This window comes from Mustelus asterias, chromosome 9 (genome assembly GCF_964213995.1).
Source record: "Mustelus asterias chromosome 9, sMusAst1.hap1.1, whole genome shotgun sequence".
Classification (NCBI taxonomy): Eukaryota; Metazoa; Chordata; class Chondrichthyes; order Carcharhiniformes; family Triakidae; genus Mustelus; species Mustelus asterias.
Genome location: NC_135809.1, coordinates 79350661 through 79373785, shown reverse-complemented (window position 1 = coordinate 79373785; position 23125 = coordinate 79350661). Strand labels below are relative to the sequence as shown.

Below are 23125 nucleotides of genomic sequence, written 5' to 3'. Positions count from 1 at the left end.
AGGCAGTATGTTGAGGTTGAATGCAAAGTCATTGTGAGAAATACTCATCTCATTCTAGACAGTAAGAGTACAAGATGAATTAAGTTCCATTGAAGTGGACAACAGAAGAAATTTGGAGGTGAATGGTGTAGTTGACTAGCATTTCTTTCTGCAATCTTTGATGTAAAGTCACAGAGCATGTCATTTGTGACAGATTGGAACTATTATTGAGCTGCAGCAGCAGAAACGTGCTTGAAGAGATTCAAACCTGCAGTTGAGAAAGAGTATGGATTTGGGAAAAGACAACACATTAAAAGTCAGAGAAAAGGGATATTGGAAATGGCTTTGAAGTTTGCAAGAATAGAGCGATTGAACTTGACCTTTTTTGAGGAGGAGCTGATAACAGTAAGTTTTAAAAGGTAGGGTAGGATATAACGTGACTAACCACAAGGCTAATAAAGGACATTGGATAGTCCACAATTTAGTGAAAATGGGAGGAGACGTGGGGGAAAATAAAGGGACAGGGCAACAAAATAGTAGGTGAGTGAAGTGGGTAAGAGGGAAGGGCAGCAGGCGGGTAGGAGAGTCATCGTCAGGTGATAGAGACTAGTCAGGTCGAGGGAGTTAGTGGTCAGTTGTGTATACCCAGGCGTTAGTGTTAGATTAAAATCTGACCTTCGGTTGCATTCTTGGACACACGCATCTCCATCAAGGACGGTCACCTCAGCACTTCACTGTACCACAAGCCCACAGATAACCTCACGATGCTCCACTTCTCCAGCTTCCAACCTAAACACGTTAAAGAAGCCATCCCCTAAGGACAAGCCCTCCGTACATACAGGATCTACTCAAATGAGGAGGAATGCAACAGACACCGAGATGCTGAAAGACGCCCTCGCAAGAACAGGATATGGCACTCAACTCATTGATCGACAGTTCCGACAGACCACAGTGAAAAACCACACCGACCTTTTCAGAAGACAAACACGTGACACGGCAGACAGAGTACCCTTTGTCGTCCAGTACTTTCCTGAAGCAGAAAAGCTACGACATCTTCTTCGGAGCCTTCAACACGTCATCGATGAAGACGAACATCTCCCCAAGGCCATCCCCACAGCCCCATATTTGCCTTCAAACAACTGCGCAATCTCAAACAGACCATTGTTCGCAGCAAACTACCCACCCTTCAGGAGAACAGTGACTATGACACCACACAACCCTGCCACAGCAACCTCTGCAAGACATGCCAGATCATCGATACGGATGCCATCATCTCACGTGGTACATACTCTTGCGACTCGGCCAACGTTGTCTACTTGATACGCTGCAGGAAAGGATGTCCCAAGGCATGGTACATTGGCGAGACCATGCAGACGCTACAATAACAGATGAATGCACATCGCTCGACAATCACCAGGCAGGAGTGTTCCCTTCCTGTCGGGGAACACTTCAGCAGTCAAGGGCACTCAGCCTCTGATCTTCGGGTAAGTGTTTCCCAAGGTGGCCTTCAAGACACACGACAACGCAGAATTGCCAAGCAGAAACTGATAGCCAAATTCCATACACAAGGACAGCCTCAACCGGGATCTTGGGTTCATGTCACACTACCTGTAACCTCCACGACTTGCCTGGGCTTGCAAAATCTTACTAACTGTCCTGACTTGAGAGAATTCACGTCTCTTTAACCTGTCTTAACTCTCTCTCCACTCGCATTGTCTGCGCCTGTAAAGACTTGATTACTTGTTAAGGCTCGCATTCCAACCATTATCTTGTATTGAGTCTGTGTCTATATCTGCCCTGTTTGTGAACACAATTCTCCACTCACCTGAAGGGGGCAGCGCTCCGAAAGCTCATGCAACCAAATAAACCTGGACTTTAACCTGGTGCTGAGACTTCTTACTGTGACTACCCCAGTCCAACGCTGGCATCTCCACATCATTCCTGGGTAACTATTCAGGTAAGTAATTTGGAACCGTCCAAAGTTTTTGATTCTAACTCAAGAGTTGGAGACATTTTCTGAGGGTCCCAGGGAACATAGAAATTGCAAATCGGAAGTTCAAACTTCCCTTGGAATCCCTGCATTGGTACTTCCGGGCTATGTCCAGTCTCTGACTATCTGGAGGCCAGAAGATCTAGGCCATTAATGACTAATTCACAACATTTCAAAAATGGACTTTTAAAATGACTGAAGTCATTTCGAGTTGCAACCTTCGAACAATAGGAGTTAATCTGACTGTATCAAAGAAACTGGCACAAAGTTATCTCTGAAGAGATACTAACAATGCATGTGGACTGCAGAGGTCAATTTCAAAGGGGATCATATAAAGGCCATCTACCTTTCATAAACTCAGCCTGGCCACTGGAGTCTACTAGTTTGCTAGGTCAAAATACTTATAAACTTCCTTTCGCATTCTTAATGGTTGGAACGTTAACAATCTTAGGAAATTAGACAAAGGAAAATACACCATTTGTCAAAGCCAAAATGGGGATGTGGGAGTTATGGAGGTACAAAACTCCAGAATATTAGTACATGAACATCTCTTTGTTTACATGAAAATTACAAGTTGTATTTCCTGTGCTTTCTAACTTAATGGCTTTCCATACTCACGGCACATTATAGTACAATCTGCTTCTGATATGCATGTGGATATTTGACTCAAACCTTGATTGGTAAAACCAATGAGAGAGACAGGCTTTCCTTCCGTTATAATTCCTGTGGTGCTGCTTAGCTCCATCACTTTAAAGAACTATTAATCAACCATGTGAGGCTAAAGGACTCATTACTAGAGCAGAAGAAAGTCAACACCTTGCATTTATGTAGCACCGTTAATTAAGAGAAAAACACCAAGATATTTCAGAAGCAAATGAAAACATGGATATGAAGCTGAAAGGGAGAGATTAAATGGGCTGGTCCTTTGGTGTAATAGTTGAGCTTTAAAGAGCGTCTTAAGGAAGAGGGATGTAAAGAAGTGCAGTGGTTGGGATCAATCTGAAGACAGTCATCAATATGGGGTCAATGCACAAAAGGCTGGCCTCAGAATAGAGTGCTTTTTAAAGTGGGGATGGTGGGAAGTATCTCATCAGGCTGAGGGAGTCACAGATGTTTAGGAGGTGAGACCGTGGAGATGAGCGAACAGAGGTTACAGCCTTAAAAAATGCCTCAGAATATAAACCAATAATAATATGAACTTCATGTGAGATTAGTTCAGCATTTGTTTGTGCTAACAGAGTTTAAAGTAGACTCCAATGTTTAGCATGTTCCAATCACCAATTATAAAAGTTGCCACAATGTGTGCGGAATAGGCAACAGATTTTTGGATTAATTGAAGTTCATGGAGGGTGAAGGATGTGAAGCCAACCAGCAGAAATTAGAATAAGCAAAGTGATGACAATATGACTGAAGGTTTCAGTACCAAATGAGGTGAGATTAAGTGCAATTGACAGGCAACGTTATAATGGTAGAAATAGGCAGTCCTTGTAACAGAAAGGATATGTTAGAAACTCAATTAGGATTGAACAGGGCACTGACGATGTAGACACTTCAGTTTAGCACAACACAAGTTACCAAGAATAGGAATGGAGCCCATGACAATGGTATGAATTAGCTCTTGGAGGCCAAAGATAAAATACTTTGTTCTTCTCACTATTCAGCAGGAGTGGCCTCACTAAACAAATCTTGAAAGTCATCATTAACCAGAAGTTTATTTGAACCAGTTTTATTAATACAATGGTTACAAGAGCCAGAAGTTGTGGGTCCTGTGGCTCACTTTCAGGATTCTTAAAGCCTCTGTACTATCTAAAAAGCTCAAGTTAGAAGTATATTAACAAATTACTAATCAATGAGTCGATGCAGGCACAACACTCATCAACACTCCACAGGACAGAGCACTTTCACATGATTGGTACCCTTCTGATTGCTTCTATAGCCACCCTCTCCATCATCAATGCTTTGTTCCTGCTGAGTCATTCACAAGATTCACTTCAACCTAGTGTGTTTTTTAATTCAGTTCTGGTACATGGACATCACAAGGCCAGCATTTATTGTCTGTTGGGGAAAATCAGGAAAAGTTAGAGTAAGAGCATATGCTAGTCAAATGTTTATCCCCAGTGACCCTTGCACACCCTCAAGGACCTGAGATCAGAAAGAACCTTCCAACAAGGTCTTGGTTGTTTATTTTAGAAGGACAGACATGGAATCAGAGCAGATAGGGAAATACAGATAGTTTCTGGCTAGGAGGAAATTTCTGCTTCTGGGTGAAGGTTAATAAGCTTATACATAGACAAGATATTCTATGTCTGTGATTAACAGTGTATAAAAATAGTTGTTAGGGACTAGACCAGAAACTCCAAGGCATATTATGGAGTTAGACTAGACCCCAAATATTTTTTTTATTTTTGGCATTAGTGTGAGGATAAGGTGTTTCAATCCAGGTGTGATTATACTGACATTCTAGGAAGCTTTTATCAAAACAAAATTTTGATTTGCTTAATTAGCTTAACTTATAAAATTCAACATTTAGCTTCATTTGAAGCAATTTTTTAAAGCGGCATCTCGGCCTTTGGCAAATGAGATCAAGCCTTGGAGGAGGTGCAATGCCTACTCCAATCAGCTTGGATCATGTAGGTCAAGCCCAAGACAGGAGGTGAGAGCCCATCTTGTCAGCTTGGATCGGGAATGTCTCACTTGTTGAGACTCTGAATTGGACTTGATTTGATTGAATTGGATTTTTAAAAACTTATAAAATTCAAATACTTAAACAGAAGATACAATTCTTAACTTCTAACCTACCTTTATTAGTTCCATTTAAGCAATATTCCTCAGACTTGAACTCCTCATCAAAATCAGTTAGCAAACAACACAAACTTGCATTGCTGATACATGGCCTGCCAATCCTAAAGCCTTTGAACACATCTGGAGATAGAGAGACAGAGAAACACCTGTCTTCTGACACTCAAATAGCAGTCTCCAGAGAGAAAAAAACATGTATTGCTTCTTTCAGGATCAAGCATAAACTAAACTGTTTTTCCCTGTAATCTTAGCTCTGTCCATTCTCTTCAATGTCTCTTGTCAATCAACCTAATTAAACCCTACTCTGAAACCCCAGGGAAAAAACCCAAAAATAAACAAAAATGCATTAGCCCAAATTAAAACAAACATCCCATTATTTAGGATCAATTATTCTCCTGCACTTACAGACAGATTGGCACCAGGTAAACCAGAGCTGAATTTTAAACATACCACTCACAGGAAACATTTCTTAAAGGCATAGTATTGTCACAGTGGAAATCTGTGACTTGGTATGAGTGCTGTATTAGGATCTCTAAGACAGTGCTCTCAACACTTGAATAAAACCATCATAACCTACACCTGAGATACCTGTGATTAGTTTGTAGAAGTCCACCACAACATTAGTTTATAGCGAGTGGGCAGAGCAAGCAAAGCCTGCATTCATTGCCTATTCCTAATTGCTCTCAAGAAGGTTACTTCAAAAACAGTTCTCTCTGACGTGACTTCTATAAAAAGGTCAGACGAGAGCAAAACATGTTGTAGAAACACTTTCATCATTCTCTCCCTCCCCCCCCCCCCCACCTCTAAATCATTTCTTCATCGTCACTTGGTTAATTCCCCACCAGAGTACCACCAGCACCACAAGGACTGCATCAATTCTCGACAACCCAGAAACACTTTGTCAAGCAGATAAGAAAGTTCAACAATTGTGACCTTCTCAACTTTGGCCACTGACAATGTTTATTTAATACATTTTGCACTCGCCCCTTGCTTGTTTAAACTAGCTTGTTGGCTTGAATCACAACTAATACCTTTACAATTTTAAATATCGATGTCATGCTTCCTCTTGGCTTTTTATTCTGCAGAAAAATTACACTCTCACTTTACTTGAGCCTTTCTTCAATTCCAGGCCTCAAATAATCCCAATCCCTCTTATAAATTATATTGATATGATTCTTGCTTTAAGGTTCAAGTTCCATGTAAAACGCGAGTACAAAATTTAGGTTGACTTCAGTGCATTGGGAAAGTGCAGATCTTAAAAAGTTAAAATTATTTCCCTTTTCAGGTAGATGTAAAACAATGCCACAGTACATCAGTCAAAGATGAGAAGGAGATGCTTCTTATATCCTAGGCAACATTTCTCCCTAACCAATGCCAACAGAAGCAGATTATTCAATCATTCTTTCATTTGCTTGTTAGTCTTTGGCTGTTTGTAGATTGACTCCCAGGTTTGTCTAAATAATATGACCACACTTCAAATGTAACTATTGACAGGAAAGCACTTTGGGACATCTGATGATTAAATATCCATAAAATGCATGTTTCTAATTTCTAATGTATCTGTAATAATTTTTAAGGGAAGGCAGACAAAACAATATGCCACTATGTTCTGACAAGCAATCCTGATCTTTCTTACTATTAAAAAGCCCCAAATTAACAAGATACTTCCCCGGTATGATCGGTTCAAAGTTTTATTTATCCTGTAACTTTTTTTTACTAGTTGAAGAGCCCTATAATTATAAATACTTCTATTAGTTCCACCTTGGTCACCATTTTGACTTTTTTTGTTCCCTCAAATAATATTTTCCTTTCAACTTTCCTTAAACGTGTAAGATCGATGTTTCTCATTTTTAATTACTTCGTTCCCTACTAATCTATAATTCCATTTCTATTTGACATACATTCATTCTGCCTGAAAGGCCTCACTCAAGTCTATGCTGACCATCACATACCACACTCTCTCCCCCCCCATTACTACTTCAGAAACTTCATCCGAGGACCAATTCTGCCTTTATTAATGATTAATAATCAGAATCTTTCCCTCTGACAGCATTCTTTCAAATGCTGCTCATTATAGCATCTTGGAGCCCATTCTCAACTGCCACTGCACCAACTGGATGCCACTCGGCTGTTCTCATCTACTACGACTGCCCATGGACGCTGAACTTGTCCTCTTGCAGCAATGCTGTCCAACCACTTCTGATATATTAATATGGTCCCTACCTCCAGCCCCGTTCAGGGATGTTACTTTTTCCCTCTTGGCTATTGGTGGCAGTTCTCCGTCCATTGTATGTAACTGTGCATTTTGAGAGATGGCGGCTGCTGATTATTGACAGTGAAGGGGGTGACAATACCTCAATGACAATAATTCTCTGCCAAAAATCTTGAGTTGCTGTATATAGGAGTATGTAACAGTGGGAAATATTGGCAAAGAGGGAAAAAATTCAAGATGGAAGACGGAGAAATAAGGACACCAGCTTTCTACTCCCATCTGAAGACAACTTTTCCCTGGCTTACATTAACCTACAAGATTTACCAAGCTTTACATACATGGGCACATGGGTCAGATGTGGAAGGAAAAATATTCCAATAATAGCTGTTTACCCCTGTCCACTGCAGGTAACTTCAACAGCATCTGAGGGGACTCTATTTAACCTACCAGTGTGTCACTGCGCTTAATATGCAGATTCAACTAAAATAATCAGGTTTACAAAGTTGCATTTGACTTTTTAGGCTTAGAAAACATTATTCAAAAAAATTCCAGGCTTTTTACACCAATGTCCTTCTTTTGTGTTGTATCAATAAACAAGTTGAACTTCGACCTTAATAGCCACCAGCTAGTTTAGTTTCAATGATGCTGCAACAACTAAATCATAGTACATGTGTCAGAAATATAACTCTTACAAATTAAAAAGTTAAGCAGGCTCTAAACAAAACGTAAATACAGAGGTTGGGGGGAGGGGGAGAGTGAGTTGGCAGAGGTTGATTAGAAAACTAGATTAAAACTTGGTGGGAGAAGGATGCATATAGATAAGCAATGGCAAACATTAATAAGCGATTCCTAATTCTTAATGAATATACAGGCCACTGAGGAATAAAAATTCAACTGGGAAAGAGGTACTGCCATGACTAACTAGAGAAGTTAAGGACAGTGTTAGACTAAAAGAAGCATGCAATATTACCAAGAGTAGTCACAGTTTAAATATAAGAGGTCACTCATTTAAGACAGAGATGAAAATTCTTTTCCCTCAGAGGGTCATCAGTATTTGGAATTCTCTTCCTCAAAAGGCAGTGGAAGCAGAGACTTTGAATATTTTTGAGGCAAAGCTAGATAGATTCTTGATTAACAAGGGAATGAAAGGCTAAAATGTGGGATTCAGGTTATCAAATCAGCTGTGATCTTATTAAAATGATGGAACAGGCTGGAAGGGTCAAGTGGCCTCCTCCTGCTCTTAATTCGTATGTTCATACGTATGCTAATAAACCTGAGGATTTGGAGGCTTTTTAAAAATTGGCAGGTTGTAACCAGGAATTTGATAAAGAAAACATTGGAGAGCAAAACAGCAATAAATATAAAAATAGATTCTAATGAATAAGACAGATGAGCAGAAAGCACAGATAGGCACAAGGAGGTATGATAAAAGCAAAATACTGCGCATGCTGGAATCTGAAACAAAAACAGAAAATGCTGGAAAATCTCAGCAGGTCTGACAGCATCTGTCAGGAGCATCCAGACTCGAAACGTTGGCTCTATTCTCTCTCCATAGATGCTGTCAGGCCTGCTGAGATTTTCCAGCATTTTGTTTTTGACAAGGAAATAGGATATCATTGCTATTACTGAAACATAGCATAAATGAGTGCAGCAATGGTAGTTCAACATTCCTATTACAGGATTTTCACACACCATAGAGACGGGAAAATGGAAGTGGTGGAGGTCATAATATTGGCCAAAAACAATCGCAGCTGTGAAGAGGGATGATATGCAAGAATGAGCATATAATGAAGTTATATGGGTTGAAGTGAACAAAAAAAAGTTGATCACATTATTGAGAACATACTGTAGACCCCAAACAGTCAGAAGGAGATAGAAGAGGAAGTGCAGAAACAAAAGGGCCACCATCATAGTATGAGATTTCAACTACCCTGTATCTAATTGGCTAGCTCCCCTTGGGATCCCGTGTAATCTAGCCTTACTGACCAGTCTACCATGCAGTATCTTGTTGAAGGCCTTGCTAAAGTCCATGTAGACAATGTCCACCACACTGCCCTCATCTATTTTCTTGGGTCACCCCTTCAAAAAACTCGATCAAATTTGTAAGACATGATTTCCCATGCACAAAGCCATGCTGACTATCCCTAATCAGTTCTTGCCTTTCCAAATCCTGTCTCCCTGAATTCCCTTCAACAACTTACCCATCACTGACATTAGGCTCACCGGTCTGTAGTTCCCTGGCTTTTCCCTGCCGCCTTTCTTCAATAACCGCATTTGCCTCCCTCCAGTCTTCTGGCACCTCACCAGAGCTGGCGATGATACAAATACCTCCACTAGAGGCCCCACAAGATCACACTCATCTCCTGGGGTGCCACACATAGATGACCTCATTGATCTATAAGGGGTCTATTCTCTCCCTAGTTACTCTTTTGCCCTTATTATACTTGTAGAATCTCTTTGGATTCTCCTTTACCTTATTTGCCAAAGCCATCTCCAGTCCCCTTTTAGCCCAACTGATTTCACTCCTATACCCCTCAAGGATTCACTTGACCCCAGTTAGACCATAAGACATAGGAGCAGAATTAGGTCACTCAGCCCAGAGTCTTCTCCGCCATTCAATCATGGCTGATATTTTTCTCATCCCCATTCTCCTGCCTTTTCCCCATCCCCATTCTCCTGCCTTTTCCCCATAACCCCTGATCCCCTTATTAATCAAGAACCTATCTATCTCTGTCTTAAAGACACTCAATGACCTGGCCTCCACAGTCTTCTGCGACAGAGTCCCACAGATTCACCACTCTCTGGCTGAAGAAATTCCTCCTCATCTCTGTTTTAAAGGATCATCCCTTTAGCCTGAGGTTGTGCCCTCTGGTTCTAGTTTTTCCTACTAGTGGATACATCTTCTCCACATCCACTCTATCTAGGCCTCGCAGTATTCTGTAAGTTTCAATAAGATTCCCCCTCATCCTTCTAAACACCAACGAGTGCAGACCCAGAGTCCTCAACCGTTCTTCATACGACAAGCTCTTCATTCCAGGGATCATTCTTGTTGCCAATGCAGATGCCTATACCGAAATATGCTTCCTTCTTTTTATTGACCAGAACCTCAATATCTCTAGTCATCCAGTTTTCCCTACTCCCGCCAGCCTTGCCTGTCACACTAACAGGAACATGCTGGTCCTGAACTCTCGTTATCTCACTTTTGAAAGCCTCCCATTACCAGGCATTCCTTTACCCGCGAACAGCCTCCTCCAATCAACTTTTGAAAGTTCCTGTCCAATACCATCAAAATAGGACTTGCCCCAATTTAGAACTTTAACTTGTGGACCAGACCTAACCTTTTCCATAACTATTTTAAAACTAATAGAATTATGGTCATTGGACCCAAAGTGCTCCCCCACTAACATGGGGAGTGCTCATGAGCAATGCTCTACACCATAACTATTGCAACACTACATTCTGCACCTTCTCCTTTCCTTCTATACGAATGGTATCCTTTGTCTGTATAGCGCACAAGAAACAATACTTTTTGCTTTATACTCGTACATGTGACAATAATAAATGAAATCAAATAAATGTCTTAAAGCACTTCGCAGTAGCATTATTAAACAAAGTATTGCACCAAGCGACATATAGAGGTATCAGGTCAGATGACTGTCAAAGAGCTAGGAGTGACTTAAAGCAGAAAAACAAAGTAGAGAGAAACATCATATTGCTGAAAGAAATGTTATTGAAGCTTTTTGTCTTGCACTCATCAACAAATGCAATAATGCTAAATTTAGAAGGAATATGTTCAAGCCTTGTGCATTTTTTGAATTACCCAGGAGCTTGAGGAGCCTATACTTTCTGGTTGATTTCTCAAACGTTTCAACCAGTCGACTTGCTAATCCAGCAGCACCATTTTCTCCTGTAGTATAAATTGTTTTGACTTCTTGAATACTTGTGTTTGTCCTGATAAGTGCAAGATGAAAAGCTTTGGCAACATCACCTTTGTTTAGACTGTAAGCATGTATGACCCTGAACTTCCTATCACTTTTTTTATTAGTGTCACAAGTAGGCTTACATTAACACTGCAATGAAGTTACTGTGAAAATCCCCTCATCGCCACACTCCGGCGCCTGTTTGGGTAACACTGAGGGAGAATTTGACACGGCCAATGCACCCTAACCAACCCATTCTAAGTCTCCGTTCTGCTCCCACTCTGACCCCTGTCCTTGACCTGCTGTGGTGTTGCACTGAAACTCGACACAAGCAAGAGGAATCATGCTTCGTCTTCCAGCTTGGCACTCCACAGCCCTCTGGACTCTCAGCAACTTTAGACCAGAATATCTGCCTGTTCTGTGTGTTCTTTTTGAGCTGTTGTTGTTGGCTTGTTTCCATGTGTTGCGTTCAGGTGACTGTGATAGAGCTGCTCGCACTGTATGGTAGTTCCTTTACTATACCCATTACCACCCTCTTTTGCATTGTGAGCTCTTTTGTTAGTTAATCTCTCCTGCCCTCCACCCTGTCCAGTCCTTCCCCGCCTCTCCTCTTCCCTCCCCCCCATCTATCTTCAGTTCTGATGAAAGGCCGCAGACCTGCAACGTTAACTCTGTTTCTCTCTCTCTCTCAGTAAGAAGTCTCACAACACCAGGTTAAAGTCCAACAGGTTTATTTGGTAGCAAATACCATTATTTGCTACCAAATAAACCTGTTGGACTTTAACCTGGTGTTGTGAGACTTCTTACTGTGTTTACCCCAGTCCAACGCCGGCATCTCCACATCTCTCTCTCTCCACAGATGCTGCTGGACCTGCTGAGTATTTGCAGTTTTGTTTTGTTTTTAAATTGGACTTGTGGCCTTCCTGTTGCGAGGGGAGAACGGTGCCCACTGAACCGAGACTTTAGGGAATATTTCACTTCATCCATTGCACTTTATTCAACCATACTGCTAACGTTTCACCCCCAAAGTGAACATAATGGCAGAATATCGATATGATATAATTGGGTAGAATGTAGACACACCAAGGAATTCATGTACACCGTTCATATAATCCCTATTATAGAAAGGATATTATTAAACTAGAAAGAGTGCAGAAAAGATTTACTAGGATGCTACCGGGACTTGATGGATTGAGTTATAAGGAGAGGCTGGATAGACTGGGACTTTTTCTCTGGCGCTTAGGAGGCTGAGGGGTGACTTTATAGAGGTCTATAAAATAATGAGGGGCATAGATCAGCTAGATAGTCAATATCTTTTCCCAAAGGTAGGGGAGTCTAAAACTAGAGGGCACTGGTTTAAGGTGAGAGATACAAAAGTGTCCAGAGGAGCAATTTTTTCACAGAGGGTGGTGAGTGTCTGGAACGAGCTGCCAGAGGTAGTAGTAGAGGCGGGTACAATTTTGTCTTTTAAAAAGCATTTAGCTAGTTACATGGGTATGATGGGTATAGAGGGACATGGGCCAAATGCGGGCAATTGGGATTAGCTTAGGGGTTTTAAAAAAGAAAGGGCGGCATGGACAAGTTGGGCCGAAGGGCCTGTTTCCGTGCTGTAAACCTCTATGACTCTATCTCTCTTTTCAGCAATATTCAAAGTGTGAATATCTTACGTTCAGGAATATACCAATACTGTATAATATCCAACTATATGATAGCATGTGATGTGCCAACTGGATCTCATGATTGGAATACAGGAGCTTCTTCACACATGCACTCTTCCAATCTTTCAAAACAGAGAAATAAAGCACTTGGTGAGTGAGACAAAGCTGGATATAGTAAGCTGCTTTATTTTACAGACAGCAAATTAATACATCAATAGTCAAAGCAAGCTCCATCTGTATTTTGTTCCATCTCATTTCTCCCAAGAACACGAGAAGAAAAATAACTGTGTACAATGTCCCATTAATGCACTGTCAATTCCTTTAGACAGACATTACTTTACAAAGATCAAAATGCAAGAATTGTCTTTCTGCATTTTAGCTTTCAGCTCTGAGCTCAAACTTGCAGTTTGATTTAACAAATTGAAACATACTAGGTAATTAGCCTGGAGAGAGACAATTGATCCTCATTAAATCAGTTTCAAATAGACTTTATAGCAATCCACAAGTTTTTTATTTCTTCAATGCCTGTAGCCTGTGACATCTCTTAGAAATCCTAATCAAATTCAGAGATTTAAACTACAAACAATCCCAAAATCCTTTCTCCTTAAAAAAATCCAAAAATTCAAAAAGAAACAAGTGCACAGCTGATCAACCAAGGAAGAATTAGGCCGAAAAGCAGAGAAGCAATGCTCTCTGTATGGCACTAAATAGTGGGTTCCTTTAGATTGCCGCTCCTCCGTGGCCACACAACAAAAATGAAAGGGGGACAAATTTAAATCACCTGTACACTCCAAGAAAATTATTAGAGGGTACCCTGCAAATAAGCAAAAAGAGAAGGGAGAGACATTTTTTTTAAAATTGGTAGCTAACATGAGTGAAAGCCCAAAGCTCTTCTTAGACATATTAACAACAAAAGAGTTGTGTGCAGGACTAAGATCTCACCCTATATAGATATGTACTTACTGCTGTCTCAATGTGAATCTGTGTCTGTCTGGGACACTGAATAAAAGAAGCAACCTGCCAGTATCGGAGATGCTCATTTTCCCTGAAGGAGTCATGTAGCATGGCACTCTGGTTTGTGGAACAAGTAATATTCCTTTGCTGTACTGCAAAATCAGCCTGCCATTGTAAAATAATCTAACTAGCAGCATCATAGAAAAGGAACTCTGGCCGAGATAGACACCTGGCCCCATCTATTTGAAGTCAACACCACCGGAAAAGTGAATTATCCAGCATCAGTTTGCAACTCACCTACCTCAGTGAAGGTACACCTTGTTGGAATTTGATTCTGGACCCTGGAACCCACATGAAACCCCATTTCTTTTCCCTGTGGTCTCTGCTCTTTAAATCTTTCTTTGCTCTATCTCTCTTTTACTGTATGAATGCAGAGGCAGCAACACCAATTCTCCTCCCATGTTTTGTTTGTGTGCAAATAAATTAACCCTTTGAGTTCATCCTATCTCAAGTTTACTGCGTGGTTATAAATAGAAATTGAATCAGAGCAAAACTGATGGGTTGGGAACTACATCACCACATATGAAGGAGGAAGCATATCAAAAACAAATTTCTGTTAATGTACCGGTGGGCAAAGGAGAAATTAGTGCTGTTTAAATTACACGTGCCTACGTGTGACTCCAGAGCCACAGCAATGTGGTTGACTCTCAACTGTCCTCGGGCAACTGGGGATGGGCAATAAATGCTGGCCAGCCAGTGACACCCATGACCCATGAATGAATTTTTTTAAAAAGCTGGTGAAAACATATGACGCAAGGTAAACTCTGTCCATCATATTTGTTTCCTTACCATGTTTCATTTCTGCTTTCAGACAGCAGCACATCTGCTCCAGACATCTTTTGTTTCTTTACTTGTTCCATCACTATCCCCTTTAGCAACCTGAAATGTTAACTCTGTTTCACTCTCCACACTGACTTGCTGACATTTTCCAGCATTTGCTGTTTTTATACTTGTTAGGGACCAATTCAGAAACTTCAAGGTATATTATGTAGTTAGCCTAGACCCCAGCTATTTTTGATTTTGGCATTAGTGTGAGCATAAAGTGCTTCACTCCAGCAGTGATTCTATTGACCCACTAGGAAGCTTTTATTAAAACAATTTATTCAACAACACAGTTAAATACAATAAAAAGAATTAGCATAACTTTTACCAATCAAAAATATCTAAACAAGGTATAATTCTTAACTGCTAGCTATTTCAATTTACACAATACTATTCCCAGAGAGGGGACCTTTTGTGTGTGTGTGTGTGAGAGGGAGAGAGAGAGAGTTTCCTTTCTGTAAGCCCAGCTCAACCCACTCATGAGCTTCTTCTCATCAATCAAATCCTACTCAGAAACCCCAGGGAACAACTCTAACAATAACAATAATTAGAATCATAGAATCCCTATAGTGCAGAAGGAGGCCATTCGGTCCATTAAATCTGCGCCGACTCTCTGACAGAGTATCTTACACAGGCCCACCACCCCACCCTATACCATGACTAATCCATTTTATCTACACATCTTGGGACACTAAGGGGCAATTTAGCATGGCCAATCAACCTAACCAGGGAAGAGGTTTTTGCAAAAGCTAAGTTAAAGGAGGAGGCTGCTAGGATGCTATATCAGATATTATGGAGCAGGGCACGAACCCTTGTGGGGTCACAAGCTTCAAAGCACTAAAGGCTGCTTGCGAGGCCCTTTTAAACCTTCACATTTTTTCTTAAGGGTGGGCAAAGACCTAACAGATTTTTGAAGCTTGGTTCCTACTGCAAAAAAGCCAGTGAAAATATATATTTTTTAAAGTTCTTAAAGTCTAAACGCTTCACATTATGTTCAACTGTGCTCCCCTACCCTACTCACAAAAAAGCAATCACTCAAAATTCTATTCCTCTTCCTACCACCTGCCAGTGGTGTGGTATGATGGGAAAGTTTTTAGAAACAATAATCTGAGAAAAAGTTTTAATAGCCACTTGGGCATGCATGGACTAATGAAGGAGTTAGCATGTATTTAAAGGCAGATTGCGCTTGACTAACTCGAGTATTTTGATGAGGCAACAAGTGGCGGAGGATGAGGGCAGTGCAGTTAATATTGTGCAAATGGATTTTGAACAACTGTTCGATAAATAAAACTTTATTTATTCGCGGGACATGGGCGTCGCTGGCTGGCCAGCATTTATTACCCATCACTAGTTGCCCTTGAGAAGATGGTGGTGAGTTGCCTTCTTGAAATGCTGCAGTCCACATACTGTGGTTTGAGCCTGCGAGGGAAGGAATTCTGCGAAGGAACGGTGATATATTTCCAAGTCAGGGTGATGAATGGCTTGGAGGGGAACTTGCTGGTGGTGGTGTCCCATGTATCTGCTCCCCTTATCCATCTAGATGAAAGTGGTCAAGCGTTTGGAAGGTGCTGCCTAAGGATCTTTGGTGAACTTCCACAGTGCATCTTGCAGACAGTAAACACTGCTGCTACTGAGCGTCAGTGGTGGAAGGAGTGAATGTGGTGCCAATCAAGCGGGCTGCTTTGTCCTGGATGGTATCAAGATTTGAATATTGTTGACTTGCTAGCAAAATCAGGATAAAAGCCTTTGGGCAGGGTTTCCCAAACTGGGGTCCGCAGAACTCTGGTGTTCTGCGAGAGGCCTTCAGAGGGTTGGCTGAAATTCCAGCAGCCATACAACAAAAAGGAAGTGTTCTTTTAAAAACCTGAAAAAAATAGTGCGCAAAATAAAACATGTGCGCAAATCAGCTGCAAAGGTAAAAATTCAAGAAAAGCAATGGCCATAAATTAAAGAATAATCAGAGCCAGCACTCCGAGCATTGGCTTCTGATAGGTTGAAGTCCGCCTATCAATGGCCAATGCTCAGAGAGGCAGGGCTCTGATTGGCAAATTTAATTTCTTCTTTATTTCTGTTGCTGGGCAGAAAAGCAGCTGAGTGGAGGAGCGGCTAATGCAACAGGGGAATGCTAGCTAAGTCAGATGCAAGTACTCTTACTTTAATAAGAGAACCTGTTAGCTTGGCAATGTCAACCACATCCTGAGAGCGCATTTTTTAAAAATGCAAATCCTGGCAAATAAACTAAATGCTATAAGAGGGGGGCTTTGCAGGTGATCGTTAGGGAGTCTTTGGGGGTGGTGGGAGGGGGAATTCGTTGGCCAAGCCTTTGGTGGGGGTGGGGGAAATTTGGGCCTCGTCACAAGGGACTAAGGAATCTATGTAGATCTGTTAGAAAGTTTAAGTAAAACTCCACAATCTGGGGAAAAGAACATGTTGATATAAACAAAGACTGCTTACTTGGGCGAACAGCTAGCGAGTATGCCTAATGACTCCTGTACAAACTCAAGCTGGCAGTGCAAGGCCAAGCCTGGAAACAACAAAAGATTAGGAAGACAGATAATTCTTTGAGCAACAGACACCTTGGCTCACAGTGTCTGTAAATTGTTTGTGAATCTAAAATAGGCAATGCTGGAATTTAAAACAATATACTGCTTACATGATTTTTCATTGTATAAATGTGTCATAGTTCTTCAGCTGCCTCAGAGACCTTTCTCAGTAGTGCTCTCCTTGCACATACTTGAATAAAACGATCTTAACCTGCAGTCTCCTGAGGTTAGTTCGCAAGAAATCTGCGATACAAGTTCTTGGTCTGTCCTTCCTCATCTGGCTTTTTAGAATAAAACAATTCTGTCTGTACTATTCTACAACTCTATATTTGCCTCAGGAATAATATATTCCCTGGATAGAAGAATTAACAAGTATTATCAAAGCACATATAGGTTCATACTGGAAAACTATATTCCATTCCCCTTCTCCTGGAATTTTTAAAGCATATAAAGGGAATGCATACAAGACCATTCTTACACTCCATCCCTATGAATTTTTAAATGATTTTTCCGTGTTCACAAAGCAATTTCTTTGATGGAAGATTTCCTTAACCTATGCCAAATTATTAAAATAATACATTTTCAGTTAATGTTCCCAAGCACATTACTAAAAATGAGATATTACAATTTGGAGCCGCCATTTGTGCTGCCTTATGCTTTCACCAAATTAAAACCAAGACATGAGCCATTGCACCAATTCAATTCAATTTGAAGTTCAAATGAAATAAATTACTTGAGCCTAATCCTCAAAAGCTTTGAGTAATACCAATACGCAATATGAAAGCAGACATTTTTGGTGAATGATCAGTTTGAGCATAATGGCACGAACATTTTGTGTAACACCTCTTTTCGCACTTTGCAGACAACAATGGAAAGGAGACCCTGTGTATATTTGGGAATTAGAAACCTAATTTCTCTTTTGTGATTAAATATTCGATGACTGTAATGCAAGTTTATCCCAACTGACACTCAGCTTTCACTTTGATGTCCCAGAAGTGTTCAAATTTGATTAAATAGAATCTCAATGGGGTGTTTCTGTAAAATAATAAAAATAGCTTACCCTGTTAAAACCTATGAACCATGCAACTTCAGTGAGAGTCAAATGATTGCCAACTTCTGCAGGCTGCCCCCAAACATGGGTCCCAGATGGACAAGGACCGGACATGTCACTGAGGCACAGTTTGAATCCATGGAAGGATATTTGGAATGAGGCCAATAACTGTGCTAACACTAAGGAATTGTTGCTGAGTGGACTCTCCATTTTGTTTACTGATGGTACAAGGAGAGGAGGGAAAGCTCTTAAAAATTACCCTGCTAATCAAAGCCTTCATTTTCATAGCACACATTCTGCTGCTTTTTTGTAGAAGTTTCACACAAGTCTATGCTTGTCTGCAAAATTATCTTTTTGTCAAAAGGAAATGCATTAGTTGTTTCTGTAGTTCTGATGGGAATGGTGTTAGATGATGCCACAGCAATTTGCAGATAAATACTCCATTGCTTGTGCATCTAATTCTGAAGGCTAGGACACAAACTTTTACCATTTGTTGTATTTGGCTCAGACTAAAAGACAGCAATTGACTATAGAATATATCCTAATTTGCATCAGTATTCACAAAGGAGAAGGGCATGGTGGATGGTGAATCTAGAGAGGGATATGTTGATATTCCCAGGATATGTCAATGTAACAATGGTGTTAGGTGTTCTGAAAAGCATTAAAGCAGACAAGTTCTCAGGACCTGATGGGATCTATCCCAGTATACGGTGGGAGATGAGGGAGGAAATTGCTAGGGCCTTGTACAAAATCTTTGTATCCTCTTTAGTTACAGAAGCAGTCCCAGAGGACTGAAGAATAGCCAAATGTTGTTCCTTTGTTTAAGAAGGCAACAGGGATAATCTGGGAAATCACAGGCTGGTGAGCCTTATGTCAGTGGTAGAGAAATTATTGGAGAAGATTCTTAGGGGCAGAATTTGCTCACATTTGTAAAAATATGGACTTATTAGTGGGAGACATCTTGGCTTTGTGCAGGGCAGGTCATTTCTCACAAACTTGCTAGTGTTTTTTGAGGAAGTGACAAAGATGATTGATGAGGGCAGGGTGGTGGATGTTGTCTACATGGACTTTAGCAGGGCCTTTGACAAGGTCCCTCATGGCAGGTTGAGGGACCTAAAGGTGGTGAAGTCACATGGGATCCGAGATAAGCTGGTAAGATGGATACAGAATTGGCTTGGTCGTAGAAGACAGAGTAGCGGTGGAAGGGCGTTTTTCTGACTAGAGATCTGTGATCAGTGGTGTTCCACAGGGATCAGCGTCGAGACCCTTGTTGTTTGTAATATATATATTTGGAGGAGAATGTAGGTGGTCTGATTAGTAAGTTTGCGGACTACACAAACATTGGGGGAGCTGTGGATAGCGAGGGGAATTACCAGAGGATACAGCAGGATTTGGATAGGCTGGATACTTGGACGGAGAAATGGAAAATGCAAATTAAATCTGGACAAATGTGAGATGTATTTTGGAAGGTCTAGTGCAGGAGGGAAGTATACAGTAAATGATAGAACCCTTAGAAGCATTAATACAGGGAATCTAGGGGTGAAGGTCCACAGTTCCCTGGGAGTGGCAACACAAGTGGATATGCTAGTCAAGAAGGCATGTAGCATGCTTGCTTTCATCAGTTGGGCTTGGACTCAGAATCGTAAAGCACAGAAAAGGCCCATCAGCCCATCGAGTCTGCACCAACAATAACTACCACTAAAGTCGCGCTAATCCTATTTTCTACCACTTGTCCCATGTCCTTGAATGCTATAATGTTTCAAGTGTTCATCCAAACACTTTTTAAATGTTTCTGGTCTCCACTACCTTCCCAGGCAGTGCCTTCCAGATTCTCACCACCCTGAGAGTGAATTTCTTTTTCCCAAATCCCCTCTGAATCTCCTGCCCCTCACCTAAAACTATGCCCCCTCGTGATTGACCCCTCAACCAATGGGAACAGCTGCTTCCTAATCACCCTGTCCATTGCCCTCAATCTTATACACCTCAATCATGAGTCCCTCAGCCTTCTCTGCTTTAGAGAAAACAATCCAAGCCTATCTAGTCTCTCCTTATAGCTCAAATGCTCCAACCCAGGCAACATCCTGGTAAATATCCTCTGTACCCTCTCCAGTGCAATCACATCCTTCCTATAGTGAGGTTACCAGAACAGCACATAATACTCCAGCTGTGGCCCAACCAACGTTCTGTTCAGCTCCTACATTACCTCCTTGCTCTTATACTCTATGCCACAACTGATTAAAGCAAGTGTCTCATATGTTTTAATTATCTTATTCACCTGCTCTGCCGATTTCAGGGATCTGTGAATAAGTACCCCAAGATCCATTTGTTCTTCTGAGTTTCCTAGTGTCCTACCATTCATTAAATACTCTCGTTTACTCCCTTGTCTAGTTATTTCTTCCAAAGTGCATCACCTCACACTTATCAGGGTTAAATACCATCTGCCACTGCTCTGCCCAACCCATCTATATCTTCCTGTAACCTACGACCATCTTCTTCACAATTAACCACCCAACCAATCTTGGTGTCATTTGCAAACTTGCTCATCATGTCCTCCCCCCACCCCACTTTATCATCTATATAATTTATGCATATAGCAAACAAAGGTCCAAGTAATGAATCTTGTGGTACGCCACTGGACACCGGCCTCCACTCACTCAAACAGGCTTCTACCACTATCCTTTGTGCCCTATTAGTAAGCCAATTTCAGATCCATCTCACCAAGTTTCCCTGAATTCCATGTGCTTCAGCCTTCTCAGTCTCCCATGTGGAATTTTGTCAAAGGCTTTGCTAAAATCTGTATAAATCACATCAACTGCACTTTCCTCATGCACACACACAATCACATTTTAGAAAAATTCTACCAAATGTAAGCCATGACCTCTCTCTGACAAAGCCATGCTAAATATCCCTAATTAACCCATGCCTTTCCAAGGAGATTAATTCTCTTCTTCAGAATTTTCTCCAATAGTTTCCCTGCCACTGCCATGGGACTCACCGATCTGTAATTTCCTGGTTCATCTCTACTGCCCTTCTTGAAAAGTGGAACCACATTAGCCTGCCTCCAGTGCTCCCGCAGTTCCCCCATGGCCAGAGAGGAATTCACACACAGATTACCCACTTGGTCTCTAACGGGTCCTACTCTTTCCCTGGTTAACCTCTTCCCTTTAATGTAGAGGATGAAAATTGGCAAGTTATGTTGCAGCTGTATAGAACTTTAGCGCACATTTGGAATGTAGTGTACCGGTCTGGTCATGTGGAGGCTTTGGAGAGGGTACAGAAAAGATTTACCAGGGTGTTGCCTGGTTTGGAGGGTTATTAGCTATGAGGAGAGGTTGGACAAACTTGGTTTGATTTCACTTGAAGGTCGGAGGCTGAGGGGGTGACCTGATAGGAGTTACAAAATTATGATAGGAATGGATAGTCAGGAATCTTTTTCCGAGGGTAGAAATGTCAATCACTAGGGGACATAGGTTTAAGGTAAAAGAGGCAAAGTTTAAGGGAGATGCAAGAGGCAAATTTGTTTTACAGTGAGGGTGTTAAGTGCCTGGAATGTGCTGCCAGAGGAGGTGGTAGAAGCAGATACAATAGCAACATTTAAGAGGCACCTTGACAGATACATGAATAGGCAGAGAATAGAGGGTTATGGACCGTGTAGAGGTAAAAGGTCTTTAAGTTTAGAAAGTGTGTCGGTGCAGACTTGGTGGACTGAAAAGCCTGTTCTGAGCTGTACTGTTCTTTGCTTAAGCAATTGGGTGGATTGGGACCAGAGGTCAAACAAATGCATAGTCATCATACTCTGTTCATATATTTGTCAATCAAGTGCATTTACTTGCTTGGAGTCTCAATTGATGAATGGTGTTGGTGCCCTACATGATGAATTTTGCATGCTGGTGAACATTTGGTGTCATGTTGTTGCACCAGCAAGTGAAGTGCTCCATAAGGACTCCTCCAAGCCTGCGTATTTGGATCATTGTTGGATTAGAAACTAATAATTTGTCAGCCCCAAACCCTAGTAATCATTGTGCACAAGGATATGGCCAAGAAAAATCCCACTGTACACTATATATCTGCTTCAAAGGAATGATTCCACTCTTACCTCAAGGGTTGACTGCAGCTTTGGACAACATTCACATCAAATGGCAGTGCTGAGTACTGATGTGATAATTTGCCCTCAGTTAATTTATCATATGCCTGCTCTCTTCAAAGATTTCTCCTTTCCAATCACCTGAAAGTTGGTCGAGACATTCTAAAGTGGGTCCCAATGATCTCAGATTTTGCTTTCCCTGCTACAGATAGATCCATGGCCCTTATTAATTCTGTGAAGACTCTTGACAGTTTTACTTGGGGAGTTAAATCAATAAAGTGCGGTCCAGTGTAATGAAATAAATAATACTCCAACATCCTCCTCAGCCAGTTTGCTGTAGAGCGTGCTAGTTGGTAATGTTCTAAAATAATCCATATTTAATGGATTATTTTAGAACATTACCATCAACATTCAGATAAGTGACGACAACATTTCTTCAAAAACGTACAAAACTAGACTATATTCCTAGAGTGCCGAGGATGTTGGATAAACAAGCAAGCCAAAATGGTGTTGTCAAGCATGACAGATAAAGATAATTATTGAGCTAACCTGGAAGAGGCAGGACTCAGTGTATCAGCAGATTCCTTTATAAATAAGCAATATTACTCTGAAGTGACGTATTAAAACCTATTTGTGAAGGGAGAGAAAATCAAAGGCCTGAAACCAGATAAAGTAGTAACCTCAAAAAGCTTATTCAGCTTTGTCACAAATTGCATCCATTCAACTGTTATCCACAAAAAGATTTTCAGTGCACGTTGAAAACTTCAAATAAAACAGAGAGGCAGCATATTCTTGCAACAGCACATTTGTGCTGACCTAGTTATGTAGCTGGTAAACCCACTGAAGAGCATATAAACCCAAAAAATAAAGGCAATCACACGCTCCATTAATCTGAAATTCTCAGTCCAAAATTTTTAGCTGACCAAAGAAAGCATCCAGTTACTGTAAATAGCAGTCAAAAAGTGATTTTTTTTTAATAATGCACAAGAACAAGTTTAAAATACTCGTGGAAATTGCACTTCAATTTCCAACACCCGTTTAGATGGAGCTAAA

The 23125-nt window shown here is 41.0% G+C and overlaps 1 protein-coding gene across 5 annotated transcripts in view; it reads right to left on the bottom strand.

Moving 5' to 3' along the window:
• The window catches only part of phf21aa (PHD finger protein 21Aa), a 310619-nt gene that overhangs the window by 190447 nt on the left and 97047 nt on the right, over positions 1-23125 (bottom strand). The gene's annotated exons all lie outside the window — the stretch shown is intronic.